Here is an 11,523-nt window from a genome sequence, read left to right as displayed (position 1 = left end):
ATCGGCCTATTCATTTGGCCTCGACAATTGGAATTGGCCTCGATATTTGGCCTCAACAATCGGAAACGACCTATACAATCGGCCCCGACAATTGGAATCAGCCTTGATACTCAGCCTCGACAATCATCCTAACAAAGGGCCTACGGGAAGGTCACAATGAGGAAATTTAACTATCATTGCCCAGCAATGTGGACATTAAACCATCATTGCTCCGAAGGCATGACCCATCATAATCATCATTACATACATCATGGAGTAATCACACATCACAATGGACCTCATATACTTCACATTCAGCCCCATACCAAGGCCTCACATAATTCTCATTGGGCCTCACTCGTGGCCCTTATATACATCATTTTGGGCCCCAACCCATGGGCCATCGAATACATCGAGTGGATTGCATCCACGGGCCCCACCAATGGTCCTCATAAATGTATCAAGTCGGCCATATCACATGGGCCGCACCAGTGGCTCTCATATACATCAAGTGGACAGCATCCATGGGCCACACCAATGAGCTTCACATACATCGATTGGGCTGCATCAATGGGCCACACTAATGGGCCTAATACGTATCATAATGGTCCTTGTCCATAGGCCTCAGATTCAAGTGGGTCCATCATATGGGCCTTAAATACAAGGTAGGTGGGCCCTATCACATGGGCCTGAAATATACACTACAGGCGGGCCTCAAATATACATCATAGGTGGGCCTCAAATGGGCCACAAATACATAACAAGTGGGTCCTGCACATGACCCTCAAATATATCAAGTTGAAAGATCATCTGGACCATACCACAACTGGATTGCACGGAGTGGCCCACCGTGATGTATTTTAAGATTCAACCTATTCATAAATTAACATAGTGATAGATGAAGTGAAAACAAATATCAGCTTAATTGAAAACTACTGTGGCCCTTAGAAATTTTGAGCGGTGGATGTCACTGTCCACTATTTCAATGGTGGGGCCCACTTGAACTTTAGATCTGAATCAGTCTTTACCTCATACCATAAAATGATATCTCAAAATGGTTGGACGGTATGGATACAACACATGCATCGTGATGGGCCCCACCGTCCAAACATTGGACGGTGTAGATAAAACATATACATCATTGGGGGCCTACAGAACTTGTTGACGGCGACTCACCAGCCATGTAGCTAGTACGAGGTACCCCAGCCAATCCGTTCCCCAGCTGGTGGGTCCCATCGTCCCATCCTAATGGACGGTGGATACAACACATGCATCATGGTGGGGTCCACGTTCCACGCAGGACATACACAACAACTATATAGGTATTGTACGTTACAGCTACAGCTGCTTCAAAATGGCAGAGCAGGTGGGTCCCACATACGGCCCACCATAACATATATATGTTATATAACATATATACAATATACAATATTATATATTTTTTAAAAGGTAGGTTAGTACACCTCACTGTCAGTTCACACTTCACTGTATATGCACGTCCAGCGTCCCTGGACGCTGGATGGTATGGATAAGCATGTGGGTCCCACATGTTGGGCCACGGCTAGTGGGTCCCACGTGGATGTGGCCCACCAACATAATATTATTAATATATAATATATTCTATAATATAATATTATATATTATATATAAATCTATAGGTGATAGCACTGCCATATTCACCATCCAGATTCATCTGGACAGTGCAGATTTCATAAATAAAAAGGTGGGTCCCGCATAGGAGTGGCCCACCGTAGAATTAATATAATATATGATATACTATATTACATAGTACATATATATTATATACATCAAAATATATGGCTGCTTGTGTGATTTCCCTTACACAGTCCAACAGTAGAGACTGCTGGACGTCCAAGGTATGAATGCAATACCTTCGTCAAGGTGGGGTCCACGTACTCGTGGCCCACCAACCTCGTATATGTATAGAGGTGGGCCCACTTATGCATGGTCCTCTAATGGACGGTGTGGATCTAATCCATTCATCACATGGGGTCCATACGTCCCAAAATGGATGGTATGGATATAATATATACGTTATAAGCGGACTACACGCTCATCATCAACATCACTAAAGAAAATGAGAAGAGAGAGGGGGAGAGAGAGAGAGACGTGAAAGGGAGGGACCCTGCCACTATTGGGCCCTCGCTAAACAATGCATACATCAAGTGAGCCCCACAAGTGGACCCACAAATCATCAAGTCCTTGCAAGGAAACATAAATCTATTCCTAGAAAAGCACCCACCTTTGATCTCCTTTTCCTTCTTCTGCCTATAGCCACTGGAGCTTCAAGGGAACGTTTTTAACGGTTGAGATGAACTTTGGATGGTGGGATTGGGTGATAGGAAGGTGGGCCACACTAAGCTCTCTCATGGAGATTGAAGGAGCTTGGACGTTGGGTTGCTTGCTTGAAAAAAATAGAGAAATGAGAGAGAAAGGGGATGGGATGTAAAGAGAGAGAGAGGGATGGGTGAGTGAGTGATGAGTGATGGGTGTACTTAACATGTATGGGTTGTAAGAGAGAGAGAGAGAGAGTTGACTTTGAGTTGCTTGGGACTGGGGTGTGAGGTGATGTGTACTTGACATGAGATGTGATTGATGTGTACTTAATTGATGGGACATGTTGTAAAGATTCTCTTGGGATGCAAATGCGTGGTGTTTTCCTCAAACTGAATGCGGGCCCACATCTCCTAGCCTGGGTATCACCTCGGCGTGCAAGGCACGGCATTGAAACTGTGGCGACGGCACGATCGTTAGGGTATAAGATTCGAGTTGAGTCGACTTTGATATACGGGACACGACTCAGGATCGTGCACAAATGCCGATTACAGATCTCGAGTTGCCGAAATTCGATCGGGAGGACCGTGGCCTACGGAATAGTACGGACTAGGATACAGGCCCCACAGCTCTCCCCTCCTAATAAAAGCTTCATCCTTGAAATTTACTATCACACAGAACAAAGCAAAGGAAGAGGAAGCCTTGACTTATACATATAATAATCAATACCATACAAGGCATAATCAATCTATAAACAAATAGCGCTCTCTAATCTGAACCTCGCGCTCTCAGGATGCCTCATCAATGATATGATGACCCCACTGATCCTCGAATCACAGATCAGAAACGATTTAAACTAGGATATTACACAGCCTAACAATCTCAATGGTAGGGAGTTATATCAAAAAATTTCTAAGTTATTCGAACTCAGGGATCTAATCAGTCTAAATTCTCAACATTCATAGAGTATAAGATAGCTATCAGCAGATATGTGATGTTATCCTTAGGTATTCCTAAGTTTTTTTCTAATACCAACTTCTGTCATGCCCCAAACTCGAAAATCGGAATCACAAAATTTTTGATCACTGGATCCAATACCGACAGCCTCTGTAGTACCCCATTCTCGGCACCTAGCGTCCATACACCTCCAGATTCCGGTCCTGGGATCCTACAAGGAAGATTTTCTGATGTACATTTAACTCGTAATAAGCATAACTATAAGTATACCCAAATCACAAAGGCAACATCATCATCACATATCCATTAATATAAACATTTGAATACAATGCTGAAAGGGAAATGCATATATTGAAGTCAAAAACTCCATAAGACCGCTGCATGCTCCATTCTCGACATTGCTGCAACCTAACACCACCTATATGCATCTATCGTGCATAAGCTTATAGAAATCTTAGTGGGTGGTGAAAGTGTGTGCGCAAGTTAAGTACCGATTATGCAATACAATGCCATAAATCATACAATATCGAAATAGGCAAAAATACTAACAAGATCATGAATCATTAGATAGTAGAGTAAGCGGAAATATACTGATAAGTTCATGAGTGTCATCAGTCGTACCAAGGCTATATGATGCAAAAACATAATAAGCCAATATCGGATGCCGAGGACGCAATGTAAATCAGCTATGCAATGCAGAGATATAGTGAGCCAAATATCAGATGCCGAGAATATAATGTAATATGTGGTACGAACTGACTAAGCTGGAGTGAAGTCGGGATGATAGTACGTAGTATCACCGGCTATGGGGTCCATCACAAGGGACTTCTATCCAAATCAGTCCCACACCTAAATTTGGATAGTCAGACTCAATGTAGAAAACTCTTGATCTCAGGTTAGTCGCTCGCCCTAACCAAAATCCTGGCCATTGCGAAGGTACACATAACAAATAGTTGCGTCCTACCAGCCCGAGTGAATGAGTATGTAACTCCTGCTCAATAAGTCTACATATCAGCACTGTACATCTCTGGGATCATCACCAGGGTCTAGTGCACTCCAAGTTGGCTACCGCCCCAACCGGTCGCATAGCCCAGCAAGTGGAAAAGACCTCACTACCCACTTGCCAGTAGTATACCAATGCCTACCCGGCTCGTCGATAGCGGACCGACTTGGGAGCTGGTCAAACTCAATCTAGTTTATAGCCCCCTCAGTCGGGCGGATAAGGCCACACCCCCTCTCAACCGAACATGACACGGTGGGAGACATGGCCTACTAGTATTCGGCACTCGGGCACTCATGTATCTACTCAGTCTAAACATTGAGGTGTCTCCTGGCCTCAGAGGTTTAGGGATTTTCACCCACGGACATCCAAAGTGCCCAGATGCTCGAACTAAACATTTTCGGTGTCCCATCTGGCCATCCACGACATGCCTATAGAGGTCACAGCCCTGATGTCGCTAGGCCGTAGAGTAATCACAATCACACAATACAAGATGCATGAGTCATGTAGTCCAATCATGCATCAATGCTGTGCATACTGTGCGCTCATGCAAGATAACTCCACATATTATGGAGTCTCATAAACCATTTGTACTATGACATATGCAAGGGTCAACCACATCTCACAATAAACATCCATATGATACGTATGGGCATGTACCATGATGTTATGCTGTCACATACTCATCATCGGTATCAATAACCGGCATAAACAATTGGCCTCGACAATGTGGACATTTAACCTACATTGCCCCCAAGGAATGGCCTACATAGAGCCTTACATATAGTGGACAGATGGCCTCACAAAAGGACCTAATATGCACTACCATGAGCCTCACTCAAGAGCTTAATACACATCTCGATGGGCCACTCACATGGGCCAAATACACATCACAATGGACTCCATCACCTAACCCTCAAATGCATCGCAATGGGCCTCATCACATAGACCTCATATTCATCAAATTAGGCCTTAAACATGGGCTGCATATACATCACATAAGTCTCGACAATTGGCCTTGGCAATCGAAATCGGCCTTGACAATCGAAATCGGCCACAACAATCAGAATTGACACTCGGAATTGGCCTCGATACTCCACCTCGACAATTGGAATCGACCTATACAATTGGCCTCGACAATCAGAATCGGCCTCGACAAATCGGAATCGGCTTCTATACTCGGCCTCAACAATCGGAATCGGACTCGATACTCGGCCTCGATAATCGGAATCGACCTATACAATCGTCCTCGACAAATCAAAATCGGCCTAGATACTCGGCCTCGACAATTAGAATCAACCTATACAATTGGCCTCGACAAATCAGTATCAGCCTCGATAATCCGAATCGGCCTAAACAATTGGCCTCTACAAATTAGAATCGGCCTATACAATCGTCCTCAATAAATTGGAATCGGCCTCGATACTCGACCTCGACAATTAGAATCGGCCTCGACAATCGGAATCAGCCTATACATTTGGCTTAGACAATCGGAATCGCCTCGATAATCGGAATCAGCCTCAACAAATTGGAATCGGCCTTGATACTCGACCTCGACAATCGAAATCGGCCTATACAATCGGCCTCGACAAATCAGAATCGGCCTCGATACTCATCTTTGATAATCAGAATCGGCCTATACAATCAGCCTAGATAATCAAAATCGGCCTCGATACTCAGCCTCGATAATCGTCCTAGCAAAGGGCCTAAGGGAAGGTCACAATGAGGACATTTAACTATCATTGCCCATTAATGTGGACATTAAACCATCATTGCTCCCAAGGCATGGCCCGCCATAATCATCATTACATACATCATGGAGTAATCACACATCGCAATGGACCTCACATACATCACATTCAGCCCCATACAAAGGCCCCACATACATCTCATTGGGCCTCACTCGTGGCCCTTATATACATCATATTAGGCCTCAACCCATGGGCCATCAAATATATCAAGTGGATCACATCCACGGGCCGCACCAATGGGCCTCATATATATCGAGTCAGCCATATCACACGGGTTGCACCAGTGAGCCCCACATACATCAAGTGGACTGCGTTCGTGAGCCGCACCAATGAGGTTTGTATACATCGATTGGGCTGCATTAATGGGCCGCACTAATGGGCCTAATACATATCACAATGGGCCTTGCCCATGGCATCAGATTCAAGCAGGTGGGCCCATCATATGGGCCTTAAATACAAGGCAGGTGGGCCCTATCACATGGCCTGAAATATACACTACAGGTGGGCCTAAAATATAAATTACAGGTGGGCCTCAAATATATATCATAGGTGGGCCTCAAATGGGCTAGAGATATATCACAATGGGTCTTATAAAATGGGCCACAAATACATAACAAGTGGGTCCTGCACATGACCCTCGAATATATCAAGTCGAAAGATCATCTGGACCATACCATAGCTGGACTGCACGGTGTGGCCCACCGTGATGTATTTTGAGATCCAACCTATTCATAAATTAACATAGAGATAGATGAAGTGATAACAAATATCAGCTTAATTGGAAACTACTGTGGCCCTTAGAAAATTTGAGCGGTGGATGTCACTGTCCATTATTTCAATGGTGGGGCCCACTTGAACTTTAGATTTGAATCATTCTTTACCTCATACCATAAAATGATATCTCAAAATGGTTGGACGATATGGATACAACACATGAATCGTGATGGGCCCCACCATCCAAACATTGGACGGTGTAGATAAAACATATACATCATTGGGGGCCTATAGAACTTACTGACGGTGACTTACTAGCTATGTAGCTGGTATAAGGTACCTTAGCTAGTCTGTTCCCCTACTGGTGGGTCCCACTGTCCCATCCTAATGGACGGTGGATACAACACATGCATCATGGTGGGGGATCCACGTCCTACGCTGGACGTACACAACAACTATATAGCCGTTGTACATTGCAGCTACAACTGCTTCAAAATGGCAGAGCAGGTGAGTCCCACGTAGGGCCCACCATAACATATATATGTTATATAAGTTATATATAATATTATATATTATATTTTTTTAAAAAGGTAGGTTAGTACACCTCACTGTTAGTTCACACTTCACTGTATATGCACGTCCAGCATCCCTAGATGCTAGACAATATGTATGAGCATGTGGGTCCCACATGTGGGGCCCACAGCTGCTGGGTCCCATGTGGATGTGGCCCACCAACATAATATTATTAATATATAATATATTATATAATATAATATTATATATTATAAATAAATCTGCTGGTAGCAGCACTACCATATTCACCGTCCAGATTCATTTGAATGGTGCAGATTTCATAAACAAAAAGTGGGTCCCACGTAGGAGTGTTCCACCGTAGAATTAATATAATATATGATATACTATATTATATAGTACATATATATTATATACATTAAAATATATGGCTGCTTGTGTGATTTCCCTTACACAGTCTAGCAGCAGAGACTATTGGACGTCCAAGGTATGAATGCAATACCTTCATCAAGGTGGGGTCCACGTACTCGTGGCCCACCAACCTCATATATGTATAGAGGTGGCCCCACATATGCATGGTCCTCTAATGGACGGTGTGGATCTAATCCATTCATCACAGTGGGGTCCATATGTCCCAAAATGGATGGTATGGATATAATATATACGTCATAAGCCAGCCACACACTCATCATCAACATCACCAAAGAAAATGAGAAGAGAGAGAGAGAGAGAGAGAGAGAGAGAGAGAGAGATGTGAAGGGGAGGGACCCTACCACTATTGGGCCCTCCCTAAATAATGCATACATCAAGTGGGCCACACAACAAGTGGGCCCTCAAATCATCAAGTCCTTGCAAGGAAACATAAATCTATTCCTAGAAAAGCACTCACCTTTGATCTCTTCTTCCTTCTTCCGCCTATAGCCTCTAGAGCTACAAGGGAACATTTTTAACGGCTGAGATGGACTTTGGATGGGGGATTGGGTGGTAGGAAGGTGGGCTACACCAAACTCTCTCATGGAGATTGAAGGAGCTTGGACGTTGGGTTGCTTGGTTAAAAAAAATGGAGAAATGAGAGAGAAAGAGGATGGGATGTAAAGAGAGAGAGTGAGAAGGATGGGTGAGTGAGTGATGGGTGATGGGTCTACTTGACATATATGGGTTGTAAGAGAGAGAGGGAGTTGACTTTGTGTTGCTTGGGGATGGGGTGTGAGGTGATGTGTACTTGACATGAGATGTGATTGATGTGTACTTGATTAATGGGACATGTTGTAGAGATTCTCTTGAGATTGCAAATCGCGGCGTTTACCTCGAACTGAATGCAGGACCACATCTCTTGGCCTAGTATCACCTCGGCGGGCGAGACGCGGCATTGGAACTGTGGCGATGGCACACTCGCTAAGGTATAAGTTTCAAGTTGAGTCGACTCTGATATACAGGACACGACTCAGGATCGCGCACAAATGCCGATTACAGATCGGGAGTTGCCGAAATTCGACTGGGAGGACCGTGAAAGCTTATGGAATAGTATAAACTAGGACACGGGCCCCACAACTCTCCCCTCTTAATAAATTCATCCTCAAAATTTACTATCACACAGAACAAAGCAAAGGAAGAGGAAACATCGACTTATACATATAATAATCAATACCATACAAGGCATAATTAATCTATAAACAAATAGCACTCTCTAATCTGAACCTCACACTCTCAGGATGCCTCATCAACGCTATGATGACCCCATTGATCCTTGGATCTCGGATCAGAAACGATCTAAACTGGATACTACGCAGCCTCACAATCTCAATGGTAGGGAGCTATATCAAAAAATTTCTAAGTTATTCGAACTCGAGGATCTAATCAGTCTAAATTCTCAACAATCATAAAGTATAAGATAGCTATCAGCAGATATGTGATGTTATCCTTAGGTATATCCTAAGTTTTGCTCTAATACCAACTTCTGTCATGCCCCAAACTTGGAAACCGAATCACAAAATTTTTGATCACCGGATCCGGTACCGACAACCTCCGTAGTACCCCATTCTCGGCACCTAGCGTCCATACACCAGATTCCGGTCCTGGGATCCTACAAGGAAGATTTTTCAATGTACATTTAACTCATAATAAGCATAACCATAAGTATACCCAAATCACAAAGGCAACATCATCATCACATATCCACTAATATAAACATTTGAATATAATGCTGAAAGGAAAATACATATATCGAAGTCAAAGCTCCAAAAGACCACTACATGCTCCATGCTCGATGCTGCTGCAACCTAACTTCACCTGCACGCATCTATCGTGCATAAGCTTATAGAAAGCTTAATGGGTGGTGAAAGTGTGTGCGCAAGATAAGTGCCGAGTATGCAATACAATGCCATAAATCATACAATATTGAAATAGGCGGAAATACTGACAAGATTGTGAATCATACGATAACAAAGTAAGTAGAAATATACTGATAAGTCCATGAGTGCCATTAGCCGTACCAAGGCTATGCAATACAAAAACATAATAAGCCAATATCGGATGCCGAGGATGTAATGTAGATCAGATATGTAATGCAGATATATAATGAGCCAAATATTAGATGCCGAAATACAAAGCAATATGTGGTGCGAATGAACTGACTAAGCTGGAGTGAAGTCGGGATGATAGTACGTAGTATCGTAGGCTCTATGGGGTCCATCACAAGGGACATCTATTTAAACTAGTCCCATACCTAAATTTGGATAGTTAGACTCAATGTGGTAAACTCCTGATCTCAGGTTAGTCGCGCGCCCCAGCTGAAATCCTGGTCGTTGCGAACGTACACGTAACAAATAGTTGTGTACCACCAGCCTGAGTGAATAGTGAATGAATAAATGAGTATGCAACTCCTGCTTGATAAGTCCACATATCAACACCATACATCTCTGGGATCATCACTGGGGTATGGTACACCCCAAGCTGGCTATCACCCCAGCCAGCCGCGTAACCTAGCGAGTGAAAAAGACCTCACTATCCACCTGCTAGTAGTATGCCAATGCCTATCCGGCTCATCGATAGTGGACCCATTTGGGAGCTGGTCAAACTCAGCCTAGCTTATAACCCCCTCACAGGGGTGGATAAGGTCACACCCCCTCCCAACCAACCACAACACAGTGGGAGATGCGACCTACTGGTATTCGGCACTCGGGCACTCATATATTCACTCGGTCTAGACCTTGGGGCATCTCCTGGCCTCGGAGGTTTATGAATTTTCACCCATGGACATCCAAAGTGCCCAAATGCTCGAACCTAAGATTTCTGATGTCCCATCTGACCATCTACGACATGCCTGTGGAGGTCACAACCTTGATGTTGCTAGGGCATACTGTAATCACAATCACACACTGTAAGATGTGCTCATGCATCAATCCTGTGCATACCATGCGCTCATGCGGAATAACTCCACCTATCAAGGAGTCTCATAAACCATTTGTACTATGACATATGCAAGGGTCAACCACATCTCACAATAAACATGCAGGTGATGCGTATGGGCATGTATCATGATGTTACGTTGTCACATACTCATAATCGGTATCAATAACCGGCATCAATAATCAACCTCAACAATGTGGACATTTAACCAACATTGCTCCCGAGGAATGACCCACATAGAGCCTAACATTTAGTGGACCCATGGCCTCACAAAAGGACCTAATATTCAACACCATGGGCCTCACTCAAGAGCTTAATAGATATCACGATGGGCCTCTCACATGGGCCTAATATACATCACAATGGGCTCCATCATCTGACCCTCAAATGCATCACAATGGGCCTCATCACATAGACCTCATATTCATCAGATTAGGCCTTAAACACGGGCTGCATATACATCACATAGGTCTCGACAATCGGCCTTGGCAATCGAAATCGGCCTTAACGATCGAAATCGGCCTCAACAATCGAAATCGGCACTCGGAATCGGCCTCGATAATCAGAATTGACCTATACAATTGGCCTCGACAAATCGAAATCGGCCTCCATTCTCAGCCTCGACAATCGGAATCAGCATCGATACTTGGCCTCGATAATCGGAATCAGCCTCGATACTCGACCTCAAAAATCACAATCGGCCTATATAATCAGCCTCGATGAATCAGAATCGGCCTAGATACTTGGCCTCGACAATCGAAATTGGCCTCGACAAATCGGAATCGACCTTGATACTCAGCCCCAACAATCGAAATCAGCCTCGATACTCAGCCTTGACAATTGAAATCGGCCTATACAATCAGCATCGACAAATCAAAATCGGCGTCG

This window comes from Magnolia sinica, chromosome 6, assembly GCF_029962835.1.
Source record: "Magnolia sinica isolate HGM2019 chromosome 6, MsV1, whole genome shotgun sequence".
Lineage (NCBI taxonomy): Eukaryota > Viridiplantae > Streptophyta > Magnoliopsida > Magnoliales > Magnoliaceae > Magnolia > Magnolia sinica.
The sequence above is the reverse complement of the archived record's forward strand: the minus strand, read 5'-3'. Positions refer to the sequence as shown.